The 20931-nt window shown below is 48.2% G+C and overlaps 59 pseudogenes; all 59 read left to right on the top strand.

Annotated features, from left to right (window-relative positions):
• The first annotated feature begins 111 nt into the window (after positions 1–111).
• LOC143761690 (U2 spliceosomal RNA) lies at positions 112–287 on the top strand (annotated as a pseudogene).
• A 177-nt stretch (positions 288–464) lies between these two features.
• On the top strand, positions 465–640 carry LOC143762573 (U2 spliceosomal RNA; annotated as a pseudogene).
• Positions 641–817: 177 nt separating this feature from the next.
• On the top strand, positions 818–993 carry LOC143761932 (U2 spliceosomal RNA; annotated as a pseudogene).
• A 177-nt stretch (positions 994–1170) lies between these two features.
• Positions 1171–1349, top strand: LOC143759825 (U2 spliceosomal RNA; annotated as a pseudogene).
• Positions 1350–1523: 174 nt separating this feature from the next.
• LOC143760547 (U2 spliceosomal RNA) lies at positions 1524–1699 on the top strand (annotated as a pseudogene).
• A 177-nt stretch (positions 1700–1876) lies between these two features.
• Positions 1877–2054, top strand: LOC143762307 (U2 spliceosomal RNA; annotated as a pseudogene).
• Positions 2055–2229: 175 nt separating this feature from the next.
• Positions 2230–2405, top strand: LOC143760097 (U2 spliceosomal RNA; annotated as a pseudogene).
• Positions 2406–2582: 177 nt separating this feature from the next.
• Positions 2583–2758, top strand: LOC143759576 (U2 spliceosomal RNA; annotated as a pseudogene).
• Positions 2759–2935: 177 nt separating this feature from the next.
• On the top strand, positions 2936–3111 carry LOC143762408 (U2 spliceosomal RNA; annotated as a pseudogene).
• A 177-nt stretch (positions 3112–3288) lies between these two features.
• LOC143761535 (U2 spliceosomal RNA) lies at positions 3289–3464 on the top strand (annotated as a pseudogene).
• A 177-nt stretch (positions 3465–3641) lies between these two features.
• Positions 3642–3817, top strand: LOC143762572 (U2 spliceosomal RNA; annotated as a pseudogene).
• Positions 3818–3994: 177 nt separating this feature from the next.
• LOC143762933 (U2 spliceosomal RNA) lies at positions 3995–4169 on the top strand (annotated as a pseudogene).
• A 177-nt stretch (positions 4170–4346) lies between these two features.
• On the top strand, positions 4347–4522 carry LOC143760096 (U2 spliceosomal RNA; annotated as a pseudogene).
• A 177-nt stretch (positions 4523–4699) lies between these two features.
• LOC143762407 (U2 spliceosomal RNA) lies at positions 4700–4875 on the top strand (annotated as a pseudogene).
• A 177-nt stretch (positions 4876–5052) lies between these two features.
• On the top strand, positions 5053–5228 carry LOC143761534 (U2 spliceosomal RNA; annotated as a pseudogene).
• Positions 5229–5405: 177 nt separating this feature from the next.
• Positions 5406–5581, top strand: LOC143762570 (U2 spliceosomal RNA; annotated as a pseudogene).
• A 177-nt stretch (positions 5582–5758) lies between these two features.
• LOC143761533 (U2 spliceosomal RNA) lies at positions 5759–5934 on the top strand (annotated as a pseudogene).
• A 177-nt stretch (positions 5935–6111) lies between these two features.
• LOC143762569 (U2 spliceosomal RNA) lies at positions 6112–6287 on the top strand (annotated as a pseudogene).
• A 177-nt stretch (positions 6288–6464) lies between these two features.
• LOC143759898 (U2 spliceosomal RNA) lies at positions 6465–6640 on the top strand (annotated as a pseudogene).
• Positions 6641–6817: 177 nt separating this feature from the next.
• LOC143760094 (U2 spliceosomal RNA) lies at positions 6818–6993 on the top strand (annotated as a pseudogene).
• A 177-nt stretch (positions 6994–7170) lies between these two features.
• On the top strand, positions 7171–7346 carry LOC143762406 (U2 spliceosomal RNA; annotated as a pseudogene).
• Positions 7347–7523: 177 nt separating this feature from the next.
• LOC143761532 (U2 spliceosomal RNA) lies at positions 7524–7699 on the top strand (annotated as a pseudogene).
• Positions 7700–7876: 177 nt separating this feature from the next.
• Positions 7877–8052, top strand: LOC143762568 (U2 spliceosomal RNA; annotated as a pseudogene).
• A 175-nt stretch (positions 8053–8227) lies between these two features.
• On the top strand, positions 8228–8403 carry LOC143761236 (U2 spliceosomal RNA; annotated as a pseudogene).
• A 177-nt stretch (positions 8404–8580) lies between these two features.
• Positions 8581–8756, top strand: LOC143760093 (U2 spliceosomal RNA; annotated as a pseudogene).
• Positions 8757–8933: 177 nt separating this feature from the next.
• LOC143759403 (U2 spliceosomal RNA) lies at positions 8934–9112 on the top strand (annotated as a pseudogene).
• A 174-nt stretch (positions 9113–9286) lies between these two features.
• On the top strand, positions 9287–9462 carry LOC143762503 (U2 spliceosomal RNA; annotated as a pseudogene).
• A 177-nt stretch (positions 9463–9639) lies between these two features.
• LOC143762596 (U2 spliceosomal RNA) lies at positions 9640–9817 on the top strand (annotated as a pseudogene).
• A 175-nt stretch (positions 9818–9992) lies between these two features.
• On the top strand, positions 9993–10168 carry LOC143818948 (U2 spliceosomal RNA; annotated as a pseudogene).
• Positions 10169–10345: 177 nt separating this feature from the next.
• LOC143759434 (U2 spliceosomal RNA) lies at positions 10346–10523 on the top strand (annotated as a pseudogene).
• Positions 10524–10698: 175 nt separating this feature from the next.
• Positions 10699–10874, top strand: LOC143760092 (U2 spliceosomal RNA; annotated as a pseudogene).
• A 177-nt stretch (positions 10875–11051) lies between these two features.
• LOC143760615 (U2 spliceosomal RNA) lies at positions 11052–11227 on the top strand (annotated as a pseudogene).
• A 177-nt stretch (positions 11228–11404) lies between these two features.
• Positions 11405–11580, top strand: LOC143762404 (U2 spliceosomal RNA; annotated as a pseudogene).
• Positions 11581–11757: 177 nt separating this feature from the next.
• Positions 11758–11933, top strand: LOC143761689 (U2 spliceosomal RNA; annotated as a pseudogene).
• A 177-nt stretch (positions 11934–12110) lies between these two features.
• On the top strand, positions 12111–12286 carry LOC143762567 (U2 spliceosomal RNA; annotated as a pseudogene).
• A 177-nt stretch (positions 12287–12463) lies between these two features.
• Positions 12464–12639, top strand: LOC143759896 (U2 spliceosomal RNA; annotated as a pseudogene).
• Positions 12640–12816: 177 nt separating this feature from the next.
• On the top strand, positions 12817–12992 carry LOC143760091 (U2 spliceosomal RNA; annotated as a pseudogene).
• A 177-nt stretch (positions 12993–13169) lies between these two features.
• LOC143759402 (U2 spliceosomal RNA) lies at positions 13170–13348 on the top strand (annotated as a pseudogene).
• A 174-nt stretch (positions 13349–13522) lies between these two features.
• Positions 13523–13698, top strand: LOC143762967 (U2 spliceosomal RNA; annotated as a pseudogene).
• Positions 13699–13875: 177 nt separating this feature from the next.
• Positions 13876–14053, top strand: LOC143762595 (U2 spliceosomal RNA; annotated as a pseudogene).
• Positions 14054–14228: 175 nt separating this feature from the next.
• LOC143761467 (U2 spliceosomal RNA) lies at positions 14229–14407 on the top strand (annotated as a pseudogene).
• Positions 14408–14581: 174 nt separating this feature from the next.
• On the top strand, positions 14582–14729 carry LOC143761237 (U2 spliceosomal RNA; annotated as a pseudogene).
• A 205-nt stretch (positions 14730–14934) lies between these two features.
• On the top strand, positions 14935–15110 carry LOC143762448 (U2 spliceosomal RNA; annotated as a pseudogene).
• Positions 15111–15287: 177 nt separating this feature from the next.
• On the top strand, positions 15288–15463 carry LOC143762403 (U2 spliceosomal RNA; annotated as a pseudogene).
• Positions 15464–15640: 177 nt separating this feature from the next.
• LOC143762316 (U2 spliceosomal RNA) lies at positions 15641–15816 on the top strand (annotated as a pseudogene).
• Positions 15817–15993: 177 nt separating this feature from the next.
• Positions 15994–16169, top strand: LOC143760090 (U2 spliceosomal RNA; annotated as a pseudogene).
• A 177-nt stretch (positions 16170–16346) lies between these two features.
• LOC143759401 (U2 spliceosomal RNA) lies at positions 16347–16525 on the top strand (annotated as a pseudogene).
• A 174-nt stretch (positions 16526–16699) lies between these two features.
• Positions 16700–16875, top strand: LOC143762965 (U2 spliceosomal RNA; annotated as a pseudogene).
• A 177-nt stretch (positions 16876–17052) lies between these two features.
• On the top strand, positions 17053–17231 carry LOC143761465 (U2 spliceosomal RNA; annotated as a pseudogene).
• Positions 17232–17405: 174 nt separating this feature from the next.
• On the top strand, positions 17406–17581 carry LOC143760723 (U2 spliceosomal RNA; annotated as a pseudogene).
• Positions 17582–17758: 177 nt separating this feature from the next.
• Positions 17759–17934, top strand: LOC143762447 (U2 spliceosomal RNA; annotated as a pseudogene).
• A 177-nt stretch (positions 17935–18111) lies between these two features.
• LOC143762402 (U2 spliceosomal RNA) lies at positions 18112–18287 on the top strand (annotated as a pseudogene).
• Positions 18288–18464: 177 nt separating this feature from the next.
• Positions 18465–18640, top strand: LOC143762315 (U2 spliceosomal RNA; annotated as a pseudogene).
• Positions 18641–18817: 177 nt separating this feature from the next.
• On the top strand, positions 18818–18993 carry LOC143760089 (U2 spliceosomal RNA; annotated as a pseudogene).
• A 177-nt stretch (positions 18994–19170) lies between these two features.
• Positions 19171–19349, top strand: LOC143759399 (U2 spliceosomal RNA; annotated as a pseudogene).
• Positions 19350–19523: 174 nt separating this feature from the next.
• Positions 19524–19699, top strand: LOC143762992 (U2 spliceosomal RNA; annotated as a pseudogene).
• Positions 19700–19876: 177 nt separating this feature from the next.
• Positions 19877–20054, top strand: LOC143762594 (U2 spliceosomal RNA; annotated as a pseudogene).
• Positions 20055–20229: 175 nt separating this feature from the next.
• On the top strand, positions 20230–20408 carry LOC143761464 (U2 spliceosomal RNA; annotated as a pseudogene).
• Positions 20409–20582: 174 nt separating this feature from the next.
• Positions 20583–20758, top strand: LOC143762044 (U2 spliceosomal RNA; annotated as a pseudogene).
• Positions 20759–20931: the final 173 nt, after the last annotated feature.

The following is a 20931-nucleotide window of genomic DNA, read 5'->3' as shown; positions in this document are numbered from 1 at the left end:
CTTCCAAAGTTTCTGGAAAATGTCTTCCCTGCGGCAATCTTTTGCTATGTCTCCACAGTGGGTTTCGGTTGTAGGCCTTGGTGCGGCCCAAGTGGCAAACCATTTCTGATCATCGCTTCTCGGCCAAATGGCTCAAGATCAAGCGTAGAGTCTGTTCTTATCTGATACGTCCCCTATTTGGGGACCATATATTAAATGGATTTTTGGAATAGGGAGCTGGAAACGGAGCTTGCTTTGTCGCACGGAACCTTCACGTGCTGTCACAATGGGGATGGAGGGTGGTGTTATGCAGATTCAAAACGCGTTGTGCACAGCTTGAACACACGCACACCGCAGAACTGTCATCTACAGAGCTTCCAGAGTTTCTGGAAAATGTCTTCCCTGCGGCAATCTTTTGCTATGTCTCCACAGTGGGTTTCGGTTTTAGGCCTTGGTGCGGCCCAAGTGGCAAACCATTTCTGATCATCGCTTCTCGGCCAAATGGCTCAAGATCAAGCGTAGTGTCTGTTCTTATCTGATACGACCCCTATTTGGGGACCATATATTAAATAGATTTTTGGAATAGGGAGCTGGAAATGGAGCTTGCTTTGTCGCATGGAACCTTCATGTGCTGTCACAATGGGGATGGAGGGTGTGGTTATGCAGATTCAAAACGCGTTGTGCACAGCTTGAACACACGCACACCGCAGAACTGTCATCTACAGAGCTTCCAGAGTTTCTGGAAAATGTCTTCCCTGCGGCAATCTTTTGCTATGTCTCCACAGTGGGTTTCGGTTGTAGGCCTTGGTGCGGCCCAAGTGGCAAACCATTTCTGATCATCGCTTCTCGGCCAAATGGCTCAAGATCAAGCGTAGAGTCTGTTCTTATCTGATACGTCCCCTATTTGGGGACCATATATTAAATGGATTTTTGGAATAGGGAGCTGGAAACGGAGCTTGCTTTGTCGCACGGAACCTTCACGTGCTGTCACAATGGGGATGGAGGGTGTGGTTATGCAGATTCAAAACGCGTTGTGCACAGCTTGAACACACGCACACCGCAGAACTGTCATCTACAGAGCTTCCAGAGTTTCTGGAAAATGTCTTCCCTGCGGCAATCTTTTGCTATGTCTCCACAGTGGGTTTCGGTTGTAGGCCTTGGTGCGGCCCAAGTGGCACACCATTTCTGATCATCGCTTCTCGGCCAAATGGCTCAAGATCAAGCGTAGTGTCTGTTCTTATCTGATATGTCCCCTATTTGGGGACCATATATTAAATGGATTTTTGGAATAGGGAGCTGGAAATGGAGCTTGCTTTGTCACACGGAACCTTCACGTGCTGTCACAATGGGGATGGAGGGTGTGATTATGCAGATTCAAAACGCGTTGTGCACAGCTTGAACACACGCACACCGCAGAACTGTCATCGACAAAGCTTCCAGAGTTTCTGGAAAATGTCTTCCCTGCGGCAATCTTTTGCTATGTCTCCACAGTGGGTTTCGGTTGTAGGCCTTGGTGCGGCCCAAGTGGCAAACCATTTCTGATCATCGTTTCTCGGCCAAATGGCTCAAGATCAAGCGTAGTGTCTGTTCTTATCTGATACGTCCCCTATTTGGGGACCATATATTAAATAGATTTTTGGAATAGGGAGCTGGAAATGGAGCTTGCTTTGTCGCACAGAACCTTCACGTGCTGTCACAATGGGGATGGAGGGTGTGGTTATGCAGATTCAAAACGCGTTGTGCACAGCTTGAACACACGCACACCGCAGAACTGTCATCTACAGAGCTTCCAGGGTTTCTGGAAAATGTCTTCCCTGCGGCAATCTTTTGCTATGTCTCCACAGTGGGTTACGGTTGTAGGCCTTGGTGAGGCCTAAGTGGCAAACCATTTCTGATCATCGCTTCTTGGCCAAATGGCTCAAGATCAAGCGTAGTGTCTGATCTTATCTGATACGTCCCCTATTTGGGGACCATATATTAAATGGATTTTTGGAATATGGAGCTGGAAATGGAGCTTGCTTCGTCGGACGGAACCTTCACATGCTGTCACAATGGGGATGGAGGGTGTGGTTATGCAGATTCAAAACGCGTTGTGCACAGCTTGAACACACGCACACCGCAGAACTGTCATCGACAGAGCTTCCAGAGTTTCTGGAAAATGTCTTCCCTGCGGCAATCTTTTGCTATGTCTCCACAGTGGGTTTCGGTTGTAGGCCTTGGTGCGGCCCAAGTGGCAAACCATTTCTGATCATCGCTTCTTGGCCAAATGGCTCAAGATCAAGCGTAGTGTCTGTTCTTATCTGATACGTCCCCTATTTGGGGACCATATATTAAATAGATTTTTGGAATAGGGAGCTGGAAATGGAGCTTGCTTTGTCGCACGGAACCTTCACGTGCTGTCACAATGGGGATGGAGGGTGTGGTTATGCAGATTCAAAACGCGTTGTGCACAGCTTGAACACACGCACACTGCAGAACTGTCATCGACAGAGCTTCCAGAGTTTCTGGAAAATGTCTTCCCTGCGGCAATCTTTTGCTATGTCTCCACAGTGGGTTTCGGTTGTAGGCCTTGGTGCGGCCCAAGTGGCAAACCATTTCTGATCATCGCTTCTCGGCCAAATGGCTCAAGATCAAGCGTAGTGTCTGTTCTTATCTGATACGTCCCCTATTTGGGGACCATATATTAAATAGATTTTTGGAATAGGGAGCTGGAAATGGAGCTTGCTTTGTCGCACGGAACCTTCACGTGCTGTCACAATGGGGATGGAGGGTGTGGTTATGCAGATTCAAAACGCGTTGTGCACAGCTTGAACACACGCACACCGCAGAACTGTCATCTACAGAACTTCCAGAGTTTCTGGAAAATGTCTTCCCTGCGGCAATCTTTTGCTATGTCTCCACAGTGGGTTTCGGTTGTAGGCCTTGGTGCGGCCCAAGTGGCAAACCATTTCTGATCATCGCTTCTCGGCCAAATGGCTCAAGATCAAGCGTAGAGTCTGTTCTTATCTGATACGTCCCCTATTTGGGGACCATATATTAAATGGATTTTTGGAATAGGGAGCTGGAAATGGAGCTTGCTTTGTCACACGGAACCTTCACGTGCTGTCACAATGGGGATGGAGGGTGTGGTTATGCAGATTCGAAACACGTTGTATACAGCTTGAACACACGCACACCGCAGAACTGTCATCTACAGAGCTTCCAAAGTTTCTGGAAAATGTCTTCCCTGCGGCAATCTTTTGCTATGTCTCCACAGTGGGTTTCGGTTGTAGGCCTTGGTGCGGCCCAAGTGGCAAACCATTTCTGATCATCGCTTCTCGGCCAAATGGCTCAAGATCAAGCGTAGAGTCTGTTCTTATCTGATACGTCCCCTATTTGGGGACCATATATTAAATGGATTTTTGGAATAGGGAGCTGGAAACGGAGCTTGCTTTGTCGCACAGAACCTTCACGTGCTGTCACAATGGGGATGGAGGGTGGTGTTATGCAGATTCAAAACGCGTTGTGCACAGCTTGAACACACGCACACCGCAGAACTGTCATCTACAGAGCTTCCAGAGTTTCTGGAAAATGTCTTCCCTGTGGCAATCTTTTGCTATGTCTCCACAGTGGGTTTCGGTTGTAGGCCTTGGTGCGGCCCAAGTGGCAAACCATTTCTGATCATCGCTTCTCGGCCAAATGGCTCAAGATCAAGCGTAGTGTCTGTTCTTATCTGATACGACCCCTATTTGGGGACCATATATTAAATAGATTTTTGGAATAGGGAGCTGGAAATGGAGCTTGCTTTGTCGCATGGAACCTTCATGTGCTGTCACAATGGGGATGGAGGGTGTGGTTATGCAGATTCAAAACGCGTTGTGCACAGCTTGAACACACGCACACCGCAGAACTGTCATCTACAGAGCTTCCAGAGTTTCTGGAAAATGTCTTCCCTGCGGCAATCTTTTGCTATGTCTCCACAGTGGGTTTCGGTTGTAGGCCTTGGTGCGGCCCAAGTGGCACACCATTTCTGATCATCGCTTCTCGGCAAATGGCTCAAGATCAAGCGTAGTGTCTGTTCTTATCTGATACGTCCCCTATTTGGGGACCATATATTAAATGGATTTTTGGAATAGGGAGCTGGAAATGGAGCTTGCTTTGTCGCACAGAACCTTCACGTGCTGTCACAATGGGGATGGAGGGTGTGGTTATGCAGATTCAAAACGCGTTGTGCACAGCTTGAACACACGCACACCACAGAACTGTCATCGACAGAGCTTCCAGAGTTTCTGGAAAATGTCTTCCCTGTGGCAATCTTTTGCTATGTCTCCACAGTGGGTTTCGGTTGTAGGCCTTGGTGCGGCCCAAGTGGCAAACCATTTCTGATCATCGCTTCTTGGCCAAATGGCTCAAGATCAAGCGTAGTGTCTGTTCTTATCTGATACGTCCCCTATTTGGGGACCATATATTAAATAGATTTTTGGAATAGGGAGCTGGAAATGGAGCTTGCTTTGTCGCACGGAACCTTCACGTGCTGTCACAATGGGGATGGAGGGTGTGGTTATGCAGATTCAAAACGCGTTGTGCACAGCTTGAACACACGCACACCGCAGAACTGTCATCTACAGAACTTCCAGAGTTTCTGGAAAATGTCTTCCCTGCGGCAATCTTTTGCTATGTCTCCACAGTGGGTTTCGGTTGTAGGCCTTGGTGCGGCCCAAGTGGCAAACCATTTCTGATCATCGCTTCTCGGCCAAATGGCTCAAGATCAAGCGTAGAGTCTGTTCTTATCTGATACGTCCCCTATTTGGGGACCATATATTAAATGGATTTTTGGAATAGGGAGCTGGAAATGGAGCTTGCTTTGTCACACGGAACCTTCACGTGCTGTCACAATGGGGATGGAGGGTGTGGTTATGCAGATTCGAAACACGTTGTATACAGCTTGAACACACGCACACCGCAGAACTGTCATCTACAGAGCTTCCAAAGTTTCTGGAAAATGTCTTCCCTGCGGCAATCTTTTGCTATGTCTCCACAGTGGGTTTCGGTTGTAGGCCTTGGTGCGGCCCAAGTGGCAAACCATTTCTGATCATCGCTTCTCGGCCAAATGGCTCAAGATCAAGCGTAGAGTCTGTTCTTATCTGATACGTCCCCTATTTGGGGACCATATATTAAATGGATTTTTGGAATAGGGAGCTGGAAACGGAGCTTGCTTTGTCGCACAGAACCTTCACGTGCTGTCACAATGGGGATGGAGGGTGGTGTTATGCAGATTCAAAACGCGTTGTGCACAGCTTGAACACACGCACACCGCAGAACTGTCATCTACAGAGCTTCCAGAGTTTCTGGAAAATGTCTTCCCTGCGGCAATCTTTTGCTATGTCTCCACAGTGGGTTTCGGTTGTAGGCCTTGGTGCGGCCCAAGTGGCAAACCATTTCTGATCATCGCTTCTCGGCCAAATGGCTCAAGATCAAGCGTAGTGTCTGTTCTTATCTGATACGACCCCTATTTGGGGACCATATATTAAATAGATTTTTGGAATAGGGAGCTGGAAATGGAGCTTGCTTTGTCGCATGGAACCTTCATGTGCTGTCACAATGGGGATGGAGGGTGTGGTTATGCAGATTCAAAACGCGTTGTGCACAGCTTGAACACACGCACACCGCAAAACTGTCATCTACAGAGCTTCCAGAGTTTCTGGAAAATGTCTTCCCTGCGGCAATCTTTTGCTATGTCTCCACAGTGGGTTTCGGTTGTAGGCCTTGGTGCGGCCCAAGTGGCAAACCATTTCTGATCATCGCTTCTCGGCCAAATGGCTCAAGATCAAGCGTAGAGTCTGTTCTTATCTGATACGTCCCCTATTTGGGGACCATATATTAAATGGATTTTTGGAATAGGGAGCTGGAAACGGAGCTTGCTTTGTCGCACAGAACCTTCACGTGCTGTCACAATGGGGATGGAGGGTGGTGTTATGCAGATTCAAAACGCGTTGTGCACAGCTTGAACACACGCACACCGCAGAACTGTCATCTACAGAGCTTCCAGAGTTTCTGGAAAATGTCTTCCCTGTGGCAATCTTTTGCTATGTCTCCACAGTGGGTTTCGGTTGTAGGCCTTGGTGCGGCCCAAGTGGCAAACCATTTCTGATCATCGCTTCTCGGCCAAATGGCTCAAGATCAAGCGTAGTGTCTGTTCTTATCTGATACGACCCCTATTTGGGGACCATATATTAAATAGATTTTTGGAATAGGGAGCTGGAAATGGAGCTTGCTTTGTCGCATGGAACCTTCATGTGCTGTCACAATGGGGATGGAGGGTGTGGTTATGCAGATTCAAAACGCGTTGTGCACAGCTTGAACACACGCACACCGCAGAACTGTCATCTACAGAGCTTCCAGAGTTTCTGGAAAATGTCTTCCCTGCGGCAATCTTTTGCTATGTCTCCACAGTGGGTTTCGGTTGTAGGCCTTGGTGCGGCCCAAGTGGCACACCATTTCTGATCATCGCTTCTCGGCCAAATGGCTCAAGATCAAGCGTAGTGTCTGTTCTTATCTGATACGTCCCCTATTTGGGGACCATATATTAAATGGATTTTTGGAATAGGGAGCTGGAAATGGAGCTTGCTTTGTCGCACGGAACCTTCACGTGCTGTCACAATGGGGATGGAGGGTGTGGTTATGCAGATTCAAAACGCGTTGTGCACAGCTTGAACACACGCACACCACAGAACTGTCATCGACAGAGCTTCCAGAGTTTCTGGAAAATGTCTTCCCTGTGGCAATCTTTTGCTATGTCTCCACAGTGGGTTTCGGTTGTAGGCCTTGGTGCGGCCCAAGTGGCAAACCATTTCTGATCATCGCTTCTTGGCCAAATGGCTCAAGATCAAGCGTAGTGTCTGTTCTTATCTGATACGTCCCCTATTTGGGGACCATATATTAAATAGATTTTTGGAATAGGGAGCTGGAAATGGAGCTTGCTTTGTCGCACGGAACCTTCACGTGCTGTCACAATGGGGATGGAGGGTGTGGTTATGCAGATTCAAAACGCGTTGTGCACAGCTTGAACACACGCACACCGCAGAACTGTCATCTACAGAACTTCCAGAGTTTCTGGAAAATGTCTTCCCTGCGGCAATCTTTTGCTATGTCTCCACAGTGGGTTTCGGTTGTAGGCCTTGGTGCGGCCCAAGTGGCAAACCATTTCTGATCATCGCTTCTCGGCCAAATGGCTCAAGATCAAGCGTAGAGTCTGTTCTTATCTGATACGTCCCCTATTTGGGGACCATATATTAAATGGATTTTTGGAATAGGGAGCTGGAAATGGAGCTTGCTTTGTCACACGGAACCTTCACGTGCTGTCACAATGGGGATGGAGGGTGTGGTTATGCAGATTCGAAACACGTTGTATACAGCTTGAACACACGCACACCGCAGAACTGTCATCTACAGAGCTTCCAAAGTTTCTGGAAAATGTCTTCCCTGCGGCAATCTTTTGCTATGTCTCCACAGTGGGTTTCGGTTGTAGGCCTTGGTGCGGCCCAAGTGGCAAACCATTTCTGATCATCGCTTCTCGGCCAAATGGCTCAAGATCAAGCGTAGAGTCTGTTCTTATCTGATACGTCCCCTATTTGGGGACCATATATTAAATGGATTTTTGGAATAGGGAGCTGGAAACGGAGCTTGCTTTGTCGCACAGAACCTTCACGTGCTGTCACAATGGGGATGGAGGGTGGTGTTATGCAGATTCAAAACGCGTTGTGCACAGCTTGAACACACGCACACCGCAGAACTGTCATCTACAGAGCTTCCAGAGTTTCTGGAAAATGTCTTCCCTGCGGCAATCTTTTGCTATGTCTCCACAGTGGGTTTCGGTTGTAGGCCTTGGTGCGGCCCAAGTGGCAAACCATTTCTGATCATCGCTTCTCGGCCAAATGGCTCAAGATCAAGCGTAGTGTCTGTTCTTATCTGATACGACCCCTATTTGGGGACCATATATTAAATAGATTTTTGGAATAGGGAGCTGGAAATGGAGCTTGCTTTGTCGCATGGAACCTTCATGTGCTGTCACAATGGGGATGGAGGGTGTGGTTATGCAGATTCAAAACGCGTTGTGCACAGCTTGAACACACGCACACCGCAGAACTGTCATCTACAGAGCTTCCAGAGTTTCTGGAAAATGTCTTCCCTGCGGCAATCTTTTGCTGTCTCCACAGTGGGTTTCGGTTGTAGGCCTTGGTGCGGCCCAAGTGGCACACCATTTCTGATCATCGCTTCTCGGCCAAATGGCTCAAGATCAAGCGTAGTGTCTGTTCTTATCTGATACGTCCCCTATTTGGGGACCATATATAAAATGGATTTTTGGAATAGGGAGCTGGAAATGGAGCTTGCTTTGTCGCACGGAACCTTCACGTGCTGTCACAATGGGGATGGAGGGTGTGGTTATGCAGATTCAAAACGCGTTGTGCACAGCTTGAACACACGCACACCACAGAACTGTCATCGACAGAGCTTCCAGAGTTTCTGGAAAATGTCTTCCCTGTGGCAATCTTTTGCTATGTCTCCACAGTGGGTTTCGGTTGTAGGCCTTGGTGCGGCCCAAGTGGCAAACCATTTCTGATCATCGCTTCTTGGCCAAATGGCTCAAGATCAAGCGTAGTGTCTGTTCTTATCTGATACGTCCCCTATTTGGGGACCATATATTAAATAGATTTTTGGAATAGGGAGCTGGAAATGGAGCTTGCTTTGTCGCACGGAACCTTCACGTGCTGTCACAATGGGGATGGAGGGTGTGGTTATGCAGATTCAAAACGCGTTGTGCACAGCTTGAACACACGCACACCGCAGAACTGTCATCTACAGAGCTTCCAGAGTTTCTGGAAAATGTCTTCCCTGCGGCAATCTTTTGCTATGTCTCCACAGTGGGTTTCGGTTGTAGGCCTTGGTGCGGCCCAAGTGGCAAACCATTTCTGATCATCGCTTCTCGGCCAAATGGCTCAAGATCAAGCGTAGTGTCTGTTCTTATCTGATACGTCCCCTATTTGGGGACCATATATTAAATGGATTTTTGGAATAGGGAGCTGGAAATGGAGCTTGCTTTGTCACACGGAACCTTCATGTGCTGTCACAATGGGGATGGAGCGTGTGGTTATGCAGATTCGAAACGCGTTGTGCACAGCTTGAACACACGCACACCGCAGAACTGTCACCTACAGAGCTTCCAGAGTTTCTGGAAAATGTCTTCCCTGCGGCAATCTTTTGCTATGTCTCCACAGTGGGTTTCGGTTGTAGGCCTTGGTGCGGCCCAAGTGGCAAACCATTTCTAATCATTGCTTCCCGGCCAAATGGCTCAAGATCAAGCGTAGAGTCTGTTCTTATCTGATACGTCCCCTATTTGGGGACCATATATTAAATGGATTTTTGGAATAGGGAGCTGGAAATGGAGCTTGCTTTCTCGCACGGAACCTTCACGTGCTGTCACAATGGGGATGGAGGGTGTGGTTATGCAGATTCAAAACGCGTTGTGCACAGCTTGAACACACGCACACCACAGAACTGTCATCTACAGAGCTTCCAGAGTTTCTGGAAAATGTCTTCCCTGCGGCAATCTTTTGCTATGTCTCCACAGTGGGTTTCGGTTGTAGGCCTTGGTGCGGCCCAAGTGGCAAACCATTTCTGATCATCGCTTCTCGGCCAAATGGCTCAAGATCAAGCGTAGTGTCTGTTCTTATCTGATACGTCCCCTATTTGGTGACCATATATTAAATAGATTTTTGGAATAGGGAGCTGGAAATGGAGCTTGCTTTGTCGCATGGAACCTTCACATGCTGTCACAATGGGGATGGAGGGTGTGGTTATGCAGATTCAAAACGCGTTGTGCACAGCTTGAACACACGCACACCGCAGAACTGTCATCTACAGAGCTTCCAGAGTTTCTGGAAAATTTCTTCCCTGCGGCAATCTTTTGCTATGTCTCCACAGTGGGTTTCGGTTGTAGGCCTTGGTGCGGCCCAAGTGGCACACCATTTCTGATCATCGCTTCTCGGCCAAATGGCTCAAGATCAAGCGTAGTGTCTGTTCTTATCTGATACGTCCCCTATTTGGGGACCATATATTAAATGGATTTTTGGAATAGGGAGCTGGAAATGGAGCTTGCTTTGTCGCACGAAACCTTCACGTGCTGTCACAATGGGGATGGAGGGTGTGGTTATGCAGATTCAAAACGCGTTGTGCACAGCTTGAACACACGCACACCGCAGAACTGTCATCGACAGAGCTTCCAGAGTTTCTGGAAAATGTCTTCCCTGCGGCAATCTTTTGCTATGTCTCCACAGTGGGTTACGGTTGTAGGCCTTGGTGAGGCCTAAGTGGCAAACCATTTCTGATCATCGCTTCTCGGCCAAATGGCTCAAGATCAAGCGTAGTGTCTGTTCTTATCTGATACGTCCCCTATTTGGGGACCATATATTAAATGGATTTTTGGAATACGGAGCTGGAAATGGAGCTTGCTTCGTCGGACGGAACCTTCACATGCTGTCACAATGGGGATGGAGGGTGTGGTTATGCAGATTCAAAACGCGTTGTGCACAGCTTGAACACACGCACACCGCAGAACTGTCATCGACAGAGCTTCCAGAGTTTCTGGAAAATGTCTTCCCTGCGGCAATCTTTTGCTATGTCTCCACAGTGGGTTTCGGTTGTAGGCCTTGGTGCGGCCCAAGTGGCAAACCATTTCTGATCATCGCTTCTTGGCCAAATGGCTCAAGATCAAGCGTAGTGTCTGTTCTTATCTGATACGTCCCCTATTTGGGGACCATATATTAAATAGATTTTTGGAATAGGGAGCTGGAAATGGAGCTTGCTTTGTCGCACGGAACCTTCACGTGCTGTCACAATGGGGATGGAGGGTGTGGTTATGCAGATTCAAAACGCGTTGTGCACAGCTTGAACACACGCACACTGCAGAACTGTCATCGAAAGAGCTTCCAGAGTTTCTGGAAAATGTCTTCCCTGCGTCAATCTTTTGCTATGTCTCCACAGTGGGTTTCGGTTGTAGGCCTTGGTGCGGCCCAAGTGGCAAACCATTTCTGATCATCGCTTCTCAGCCAAATGGCTCAAGATCAAGCGTAGTGTCTGTTCTTATCTGATACGTCCCCTATTTGGGGACCATATATTAAATAGATTTTTGGAATAGGGAGCTGGAAATGGAGCTTGCTTTGTCGCACGGAACCTTCACGTGCTGTCACAATGGGGATGGAGGGTGTGGTTATGCAGATTCAAAACGCGTTGTGCACAGCTTGAACACACGCACACCGCAGAACTGTCATCTACAGAACTTCCAGAGTTTCTGGAAAATGTCTTCCCTGCGGCAATCTTTTGCTATGTCTCCACAGTGGGTTTCGGTTGTAGGCCTTGGTGCGGCCCAAGTGGCAAACCATTTCTGATCATCGCTTCTCGGCCAAATGGCTCAAGATCAAGCGTAGAGTCTGTTCTTATCTGATACGTCCCCTATTTGGGGACCATATATTAAATGGATTTTTGGAATAGGGAGCTGGAAATGGAGCTTGCTTTGTCACACGGAACCTTCACGTGCTGTCACAATGGGGATGGAGGGTGTGGTTATGCAGATTCTAAACACGTTGTATACAGCTTGAACACACGCACACCGCAGAACTGTCATCTACAGAGCTTCCAAAGTTTCTGGAAAATGTCTTCCCTGCGGCAATCTTTTGCTATGTCTCCACAGTGGGTTTCGGTTGTAGGCCTTGGTGCGGCCCAAGTGGCAAACCATTTCTGATCATCGCTTCTCGGCCAAATGGCTCAAGATCAAGCGTAGAGTCTGTTCTTATCTGATACGTCCCCTATTTGGGGACCATATATTAAATGGATTTTTGGAATAGGGAGCTGGAAACGGAGCTTGCTTTGTCGCACGGAACCTTCACGTGCTGTCACAATGGGGATGGAGGGTGGTGTTATGCAGATTCAAAACGCGTTGTGCACAGCTTGAACACACGCACACCGCAGAACTGTCATCTACAGAGCTTCCAGAGTTTCTGGAAAATGTCTTCCCTGCGGCAATCTTTTGCTATGTCTCCACAGTGGGTTTCGGTTTTAGGCCTTGGTGCGGCCCAAGTGGCAAACCATTTCTGATCATCGCTTCTCGGCCAAATGGCTCAAGATCAAGCGTAGTGTCTGTTCTTATCTGATACGACCCCTATTTGGGGACCATATATTAAATAGATTTTTGGAATAGGGAGCTGGAAATGGAGCTTGCTTTGTCGCATGGAACCTTCATGTGCTGTCACAATGGGGATGGAGGGTGTGGTTATGCAGATTCAAAACGCGTTGTGCACAGCTTGAACACACGCACACCGCAGAACTGTCATCTACAGAGCTTCCAGAGTTTCTGGAAAATGTCTTCCCTGCGGCAATCTTTTGCTATGTCTCCACAGTGGGTTTCGGTTGTAGGCCTTGGTGCGGCCCAAGTGGCACACCATTTCTGATCATCGCTTCTCGGCCAAATGGCTCAAGATCAAGCGTAGTGTCTGTTCTTATCTGATACGTCCCCTATTTGGGGACCATATATTAAATGGATTTTTGGAATAGGGAGCTGGAAATGGAGCTTGCTTTGTCGCACGGAACCTTCACGTGCTGTCACAATGGGGATGGAGGGTGTGGTTATGCAGATTCAAAACGCGTTGTGCACAGCTTGAACACACGCACACCACAGAACTGTCATCGACAGAGCTTCCAGAGTTTCTGGAAAATGTCTTCCCTGTGGCAATCTTTTGCTATGTCTCCACAGTGGGTTTCGGTTGTAGGCCTTGGTGCGGCCCAAGTGGCAAACCATTTCTGATCATCGCTTCTTGGCCAAATGGCTCAAGATCAAGCGTAGTGTCTGTTCTTATCTGATACGTCCCCTATTTGGGGACCATATATTAAATAGATTTTTGGAATAGGGAGCTGGAAATGGAGCTTGCTTTGTCGCACGGAACCTTCACGTGCTGTCACAATGGGGATGGAGGGTGTGGTTATGCAGATTCAAAACGCGTTGTGCACAGCTTGAACACACGCACACCGCAGAACTGTCATCTACAGAGCTTCCAGAGTTTCTGGAAAATGTCTTCCCTGCGGCAATCTTTTGCTATGTCTCCACAGTGGGTTTCGGTTGTAGGCCTTGGTGCGGCCCAAGTGGCAAACCATTTCTGATCATCGCTTCTCGGCCAAATGGCTCAAGATCAAGCGTAGTGTCTGTTCTTATCTGATACGTCCCCTATTTGGGGACCATATATTAAATGGATTTTTGGAATAGGGAGCTGGAAATGGAGCTTGCTTTGTCACACGGAACCTTCATGTGCTGTCACAATGGGGATGGAGCGTGTGGTTATGCAGATTCGAAACGCGTTGTGCACAGCTTGAACACACGCACACCGCAGAACTGTCACCTACAGAGCTTCCAGAGTTTCTGGAAAATGTCTTCCCTGCGGCAATCTTTTGCTATGTCTCCACAGTGGGTTTCGGTTGTAGGCCTTGGTGCGGCCCAAGTGGCAAACCATTTCTAATCATTGCTTCCCGGCCAAATGGCTCAAGATCAAGCGTAGAGTCTGTTCTTATCTGATACGTCCCCTATTTGGGGACCATATATTAAATGGATTTTTGGAATAGGGAGCTGGAAATGGAGCTTGCTTTGTCGCACGGAACCTTCACGTGCTGTCACAATGGGGATGGAGGGTGTGGTTATGCAGATTCAAAACGCGTTGTGCACAGCTTGAACACACGCACACCACAGAACTGTCATCTACAGAGCTTCCAGAGTTTCTGGAAAATGTCTTCCCTGCGGCAATCTTTTGCTATGTCTCCACAGTGGGTTTCGGTTGTAGGCCTTGGTGCGGCCCAAGTGGCAAACCATTTCTGATCATCGCTTCTCGGCCAAATGGCTCAAGATCAAGCGTAGTGTCTGTTCTTATCTGATACGTCCCCTATTTGGTGACCATATATTAAATAGATTTTTGGAATAGGGAGCTGGAAATGGAGCTTGCTTTGTCGCATGGAACCTTCACATGCTGTCACAATGGGGATGGAGGGTGTGGTTATGCAGATTCAAAACGCGTTGTGCACAGCTTGAACACACGCACACCGCAGAACTGTCATCTACAGAGCTTCCAGAGTTTCTGGAAAATTTCTTCCCTGCGGCAATCTTTTGCTATGTCTCCACAGTGGGTTTCGGTTGTAGGCCTTGGTGCGGCCCAAGTGGCAAACCATTTCTGATCATCGCTTCTCGGCCAAATGGCTCAAGATCAAGCGTAGTGTCTGTTCTTATCTGATACGTCCCCTATTTGGGGACCATATATTAAATAGATTTTTGGAATAGGGAACTGGAAATGGAGCTTGCTTTGTCGCACGGAACCTTCACGTGCTGTCACAATGGGGATGGAGGGTGTGGTTATGCAGATTCAAAACGCGTTGTGCACAGCTTGAACACACGCACACCGCAGAACTGTCATCTACAGAGCTTCCAGAGTTTCTGGAAAATGTCTTCCCTGCGGCAATCTTTTGCTATGTCTCCACAGTGGGTTTCGGTTGTAGGCCTTGGTGCGGCCCAAGTGGCAAACCATTTCTGATCATCGCTTCTTGGCCAAATGGCTCAAGATCAAGCGTAGTGTCTGTTCTTATCTGATACGTCCCCTATTTGGGGACCATATATTAAATAGATTTTTGGAATAGGTAGCTGGAAATGGAGCTTGCTTTGTCGCACGGAGCCTTCACGTGCTGTCACAATGGGGATGGAGGGTGTGGTTATGCAGATTCAAAACGCGTTGTGCACAGCTTGAACACACGCACACTGCAGAACTGTCATCGAAAGAGCTTCCAGAGTTTCTGGAAAATGTCTTCCCTGCGTCAATCTTTTGCTATGTCTCCACAGTGGGTTTCGGTTGTAGGCCTTGGTGCGGCCCAAGTGGCAAACCATTTCTGATCATCGCTTCTCAGCCAAATGGCTCAAGATCAAGCGCAGTGTCTGTTCTTATCTGATACGTCCCCTATTTGGGGACCATATATTAAATAGATTTTTGGAATAGGGAGCTGGAAATGGAGCTTGCTTTGTCGCACGGAACCTTCACGTGCTGTCACAATGGGGATGGAGGGTGTGGTTATGCAGATTCAAAACGCGTTGTGCACAGCTTGAACACACGCACACCGCAGAACTGTCATCTACAGAACTTCCAGAGTTTCTGGAAAATGTCTTCCCTGCGGCAATCTTTTGCTATGTCTCCACAGTGGGTTTCGGTTGTAGGCCTTGGTGCGGCCCAAGTGGCAAACCATTTCTGATCATCGCTTCTCGGCCAAATGGCTCAAGATCAAGCGTAGAGTCTGTTCTTATCTGATACGTCCCCTATTTGGGGACCATATATTAAATGGATTTTTGGAATAGGGAGCTGGAAATGGAGCTTGCTTTGTCACACGGAACCTTCACGTGCTGTCACAATGGGGATGGAGGGTGTGGTTATGCAGATTCTAAACACGTTGTATACAGCTTGAACACACGCACACCGCAGAACTGTCATCTACAGAGCTTCCAAAGTTTCTGGAAAATGTCTTCCCTGCGGCAATCTTTTGCTATGTCTCCACAGTGGGTTTCGGTTGTAGGCCTTGGTGCGGCCCAAGTGGCAAACCATTTCTGATCATCGCTTCTTGGCCAAATGGCTCAAGATCAAGCGTAGAGTCTGTTCTTATCTGATACGTCCCCTATTTGGGGACCATATATTAAATGGATTTTTGGAATAGGGAGCTGGAAACGGAGCTTGCTTTGTCGCACGGAACCTTCACGTGCTGTCACAATGGGGATGGAGGGTGTGGTTATGCAGATTCAAAACGCGTTGTGCACAGCTTGAACACACGCACACCACAGAACTGTCATCGACAGAGCTTCCAGAGTTTCTGGAAAATGTCTTCCCTGTGGCAATCTTTTGCTATGTCTCCACAGTGGGTTTCGGTTGTAGGCCTTGGTGCGGCCCAAGTGGCAAACCATTTCTGATCATCGCTTCTTGGCCAAATGGCTCAAGATCAAGCGTAGTGTCTGTTCTTATCTGATACGTCCCCTATTTGGGGACCATATATTAAATAGATTTTTGGAATAGGGAGCTGGAAATGGAGCTTGCTTTGTCGCACGGAACCTTCACGTGCTGTCACAATGGGGATGGAGGGTGTGGTTATGCAGATTCAAAACGCGTTGTGCACAGCTTGAACACACGCACACCGCAGAACTGTCATCTACAGAGCTTCCAGAGTTTCTGGAAAATGTCTTCCCTGCGGCAATCTTTTGCTATGTCTCCACAGTGGGTTTCGGTTGTAGGCCTTGGTGCGGCCCAAGTGGCAAACCATTTCTGATCATCGCTTCTCGGCCAAATGGCTCAAGATCAAGCGTAGTGTCTGTTCTTATCTGATACGTCCCCTATTTGGGGACCATATATTAAATGGATTTTTGGAATAGGGAGCTGGAAATGGAGCTTGCTTTGTCACACGGAACCTTCATGTGCTGTCACAATGGGGATGGAGCGTGTGGTTATGCAGATTCGAAACGCGTTGTGCACAGCTTGAACACACGCACACCGCAGAACTGTCACCTACAGAGCTTCCAGAGTTTCTGGAAAATGTCTTCCCTGCGGCAATCTTTTGCTATGTCTCCACAGTGGGTTTCGGTTGTAGGCCTTGGTGCGGCCCAAGTGGCAAACCATTTCTAATCATTGCTTCCCGGCCAAATGGCTCAAGATCAAGCGTAGAGTCTGTTCTTATCTGATACGTCCCCTATTTGGGGACCATATATTAAATGGATTTTTGGAATAGGGAGCTGGAAATGGAGCTTGCTTTGTCGCACGGAACCTTCACGTGCTGTCACAATGGGGATGGAGGGTGTGGTTATGCAGATTCAAAACGCGTTGTGCACAGCTTGAACACACGCACACCACAGAACTGTCATCTACAGAGCTTCCAGAGTTTCTGGAAAATGTCTTCCCTGCGGCAATCTTTTGCTATGTCTCCACAGTGGGTTTCGGTTGTAGGCCTTGGTGCGGCCCAAGTGGCAAACCATTTCTGATCATCGCTTCTCGGCCAAATGGCTCAAGATCAAGCGTAGTGTCTGTTCTTATCTGATACGTCCCCTATTTGGGGACCATATATTAAATAGATTTTTGGAATAGGGAACTGGAAATGGAGCTTGCTTTGTCGCACGGAACCTTCACGTGCTGTCACAATGGGGATGGAGGGTGTGGTTATGCAGATTCAAAACGCGTTGTGCACAGCTTGAACACACGCACACCGCAGAACTGTCATCTACAGAGCTTCCAGAGTTTCTGGAAAATGTCTTCCCTGCGGCAATCTTTTGCTATGTCTCCACAGTGGGTTTCGGTTGTAGGCCTTGGTGCGGCCCAAGTGGCAAACCATTTCTGATCATCGCTTCTTGGCCAAATGGCTCAAGATCAAGCGTAGTGTCTGTTCTTATCTGATACGTCCCCTATTTGGGGACCATATATTAAATAGATTTTTGGAATAGGGAGCTGGAAATGGAGCTTGCTTTGTCGCACGGAGCCTTCACGTGCTGTCACAATGGGGATGGAGGGTGTGGTTATGCAGATTCAAAACGCGTTGTGCACAGCTTGAACACACGCACACTGCAGAACTGTCATCGAAAGAGCTTCCAGAGTTTCTGGAAAATGTCTTCCCTGCGTCAATCTTTTGCTATGTCTCCACAGTGGGTTTCGGTTGTAGGCCTTGGTGCGGCCCAAGTGGCAAACCATTTCTGATCATCGCTTCTCAGCCAAATGGCTCAAGATCAAGCGCAGTGTCTGTTCTTATCTGATACGTCCCCTATTTGGGGACCATATATTAAATAGATTTTTGGAATAGGGAGCTGGAAATGGAGCTTGCTTTGTCGCACGGAACCTTCACGTGCTGTCACAATGGGGATGGAGGGTGTGGTTATGCAGATTCAAAACGCGTTGTGCACAGCTTGAACACACGCACACCGCAGAACTGTCATCTACAGAACTTCCAGAGTTTCTGGAAAATGTCTTCCCTGCGGCAATCTTTTGCTATGTCTCCACAGTGGGTTTCGGTTGTAGGCCTTGGTGCGGCCCAAGTGGCAAACCATTTCTGATCATCGCTTCTCGGCCAAATGGCTCAAGATCAAGCGTAGAGTCTGTTCTTATCTGATACGTCCCCTATTTGGGGACCATATATTAAATGGATTTTTGGAATAGGGAGCTGGAAATGGAGCTTGCTTTGTCACACGGAACCTTCACGTGCTGTCACAATGGGGATGGAGGGTGTGGTTATGCAGATTCTAAACACGTTGTATACAGCTTGAACACACGCACACCGCAGAACTGTCATCTACAGAGCTTCCAAAGTTTCTGGAAAATGTCTTCCCTGCGGCAATCTTTTGCTATGTCTCCACAGTGGGTTTCGGTTGTAGGCCTTGGTGCGGCCCAAGTGGCAAACCATTTCTGATCATCGCTTCTTGGCCAAATGGCTCAAGATCAAGCGTAGAGTCTGTTCTTATCTGATACGTCCCCTATTTGGGGACCATATATTAAATGGATTTTTGGAATAGGGAGCTGGAAACGGAGCTTGCTTTGTCGCACGGAACCTTCACGTGCTGTCACAATGGGGATGGAGGGTGTGGTTATGCAGATTCAAAACGCGTTGTGCACAGCTTGAACACACGCACACCACAGAACTGTCATCGACAGAGCTTCCAGAGTTTCTGGAAAATGTCTTCCCTGTGGCAATCTTTTGCTATGTCTCCACAGTGGGTTTCGGTTGTAGGCCTTGGTGCGGCCCAAGTGGCAAACCATTTCTGATCATCGCTTCTTGGCCAAATGGCTCAAGATCAAGCGTAGTGTCTGTTCTTATCTGATACGTCCCCTATTTGGGGACCATATATTAAATAGATTTTTGGAATAGGGAGCTGGAAATGGAGCTTGCTTTGTCGCACGGAACCTTCACGTGCTGTCACAATGGGGATGGAGGGTGTGGTTATGCAGATTCAAAACGCGTTGTGCACAGCTTGAACACACGCACACCGCAGAACTGTCATCTACAGAGCTTCCAGAGTTTCTGGAAAATGTCTTCCCTGCGGCAATCTTTTGCTATGTCTCCACAGTGGGTTTCGGTTGTAGGCCTTGGTGCGGCCCAAGTGGCAAACCATTTCTGATCATCGCTTCTCGGCCAAATGGCTCAAGATCAAGCGTAGTGTCTGTTCTTATCTGATACGTCCCCTATTTGGGGACCATATATTAAATGGATTTTTGGAATAGGGAGCTGGAAATGGAGCTTGCTTTGTCACACGGAACCTTCATGTGCTGTCACAATGGGGATGGAGCGTGTGGTTATGCAGATTCGAAACGCGTTGTGCACAGCTTGAACACACGCACACCGCAGAACTGTCACCTACAGAGCTTCCAGAGTTTCTGGAAAATGTCTTCCCTGCGGCAATCTTTTGCTATGTCTCCACAGTGGGTTTCGGTTGTAGGCCTTGGTGCGGCCCAAGTGGCAAACCATTTCTAATCATTGCTTCCCGGCCAAATGGCTCCAGATCAAGCGTAGAGTCTGTTCTTATCTGATACGTCCCCTATTTGGGGACCATATATTAAATGGATTTTTGGAATAGGGAGCTGGAAATGGAGCTTGCTTTGTCGCACGGAACCTTCACGTGCTGTCACAATGGGGATGGAGGGTGTGGTTATGCAGATTCAAAACGCGTTGTGCACAGCTTGAACACACGCACACCACAGAACTGTCATCTACAGAGCTTCCAGAGTTTCTGGAAAATGTCTTCCCTGCGGCAATCTTTTGCTATGTCTCCACAGTGGGTTTCGGTTGTAGGCCTTGGTGCGGCCCAAGTGGCAAACCATTTCTGATCATCGCTTCTCGGCCAAATGGCTCAAGATCAAGCGTAGTGTCTGTTCTTATCTGATACGTCCCCTATTTGGTGACCATATATTAAATAGATTTTTGGAATAGGGAGCTGGAAATGGAGCTTGCTTTGTCGCATGGAACCTTCACATGCTGTCACAATGGGGATGGAGGGTGTGGTTATGCAGATTCAAAACGCGTTGTGCACAGCTTGAACACACGCACACCGCAGAACTGTCATCTACAGAGCTTCCAGAGTTTCTGGAAAATTTCTTCCCTGCGGCAATCTTTTGCTATGTCTCCACAGTGGGTTTCGGTTGTAGGCCTTGGTGCGGCCCAAGTGGCAAACCATTTCTGATCATCGCTTCTCGGCCAAATGGCTCAAGATCAAGCGTAGTGTCTGTTCTTATCTGATACGTCCCCTATTTGGGGACCATATATTAAATAGATTTTTGGAATAGGGAACTGGAAATGGAGCTTGCTTTGTCGCACGGAACCTTCACGTGCTGTCACAATGGGGATGGAGGGTGTGGTTATGCAGATTCAAAACGCGTTGTGCACAGCTTGAACACACGCACACCGCAGAACTGTCATCTACAGAGCTTCCAGAGTTTCTGGAAAATGTCTTCCCTGCGGCAATCTTTTGCTATGTCTCCACAGTGGGTTTCGGTTGTAGGCCTTGGTGCGGCCCAAGTGGCACACCATTTCTGATCATCGCTTCTCGGCCAAATGGCTCAAGATCAAGCGTAGTGTCTGTTCTTATCTGATACGTCCCCTATTTGGGGACCATATATTAAATGGATTTTTGGAATAGGGAGCTGGAAATGGAGTTTGCTTTGTCGCACGGAACCTTCACGTGCTGTCACAATGGGGATGGAGGGTGTGGTTATGCAGATTCAAAACGCGTTGTGCACAGCTTGAACACACGCACACCGCAGAACTGTCATCGACAGAGCTTCCAGAGTTTCTGGAAAATGTCTTCCCTGCGGCAATCTTTTGCTATGTCTCCACAGTGGGTTTCGGTTGTAGGCCTTGGTGCGGCCCAAGTGGCACACCATTTCT

Source organism: Ranitomeya variabilis, chromosome 3 (genome assembly GCF_051348905.1).
Source record: "Ranitomeya variabilis isolate aRanVar5 chromosome 3, aRanVar5.hap1, whole genome shotgun sequence".
Taxonomy (NCBI): Eukaryota; Metazoa; Chordata; class Amphibia; order Anura; family Dendrobatidae; genus Ranitomeya; species Ranitomeya variabilis.
Note: the sequence above shows the minus strand (reverse complement) of the source record. Positions and strands in the feature narration are given on the sequence as shown.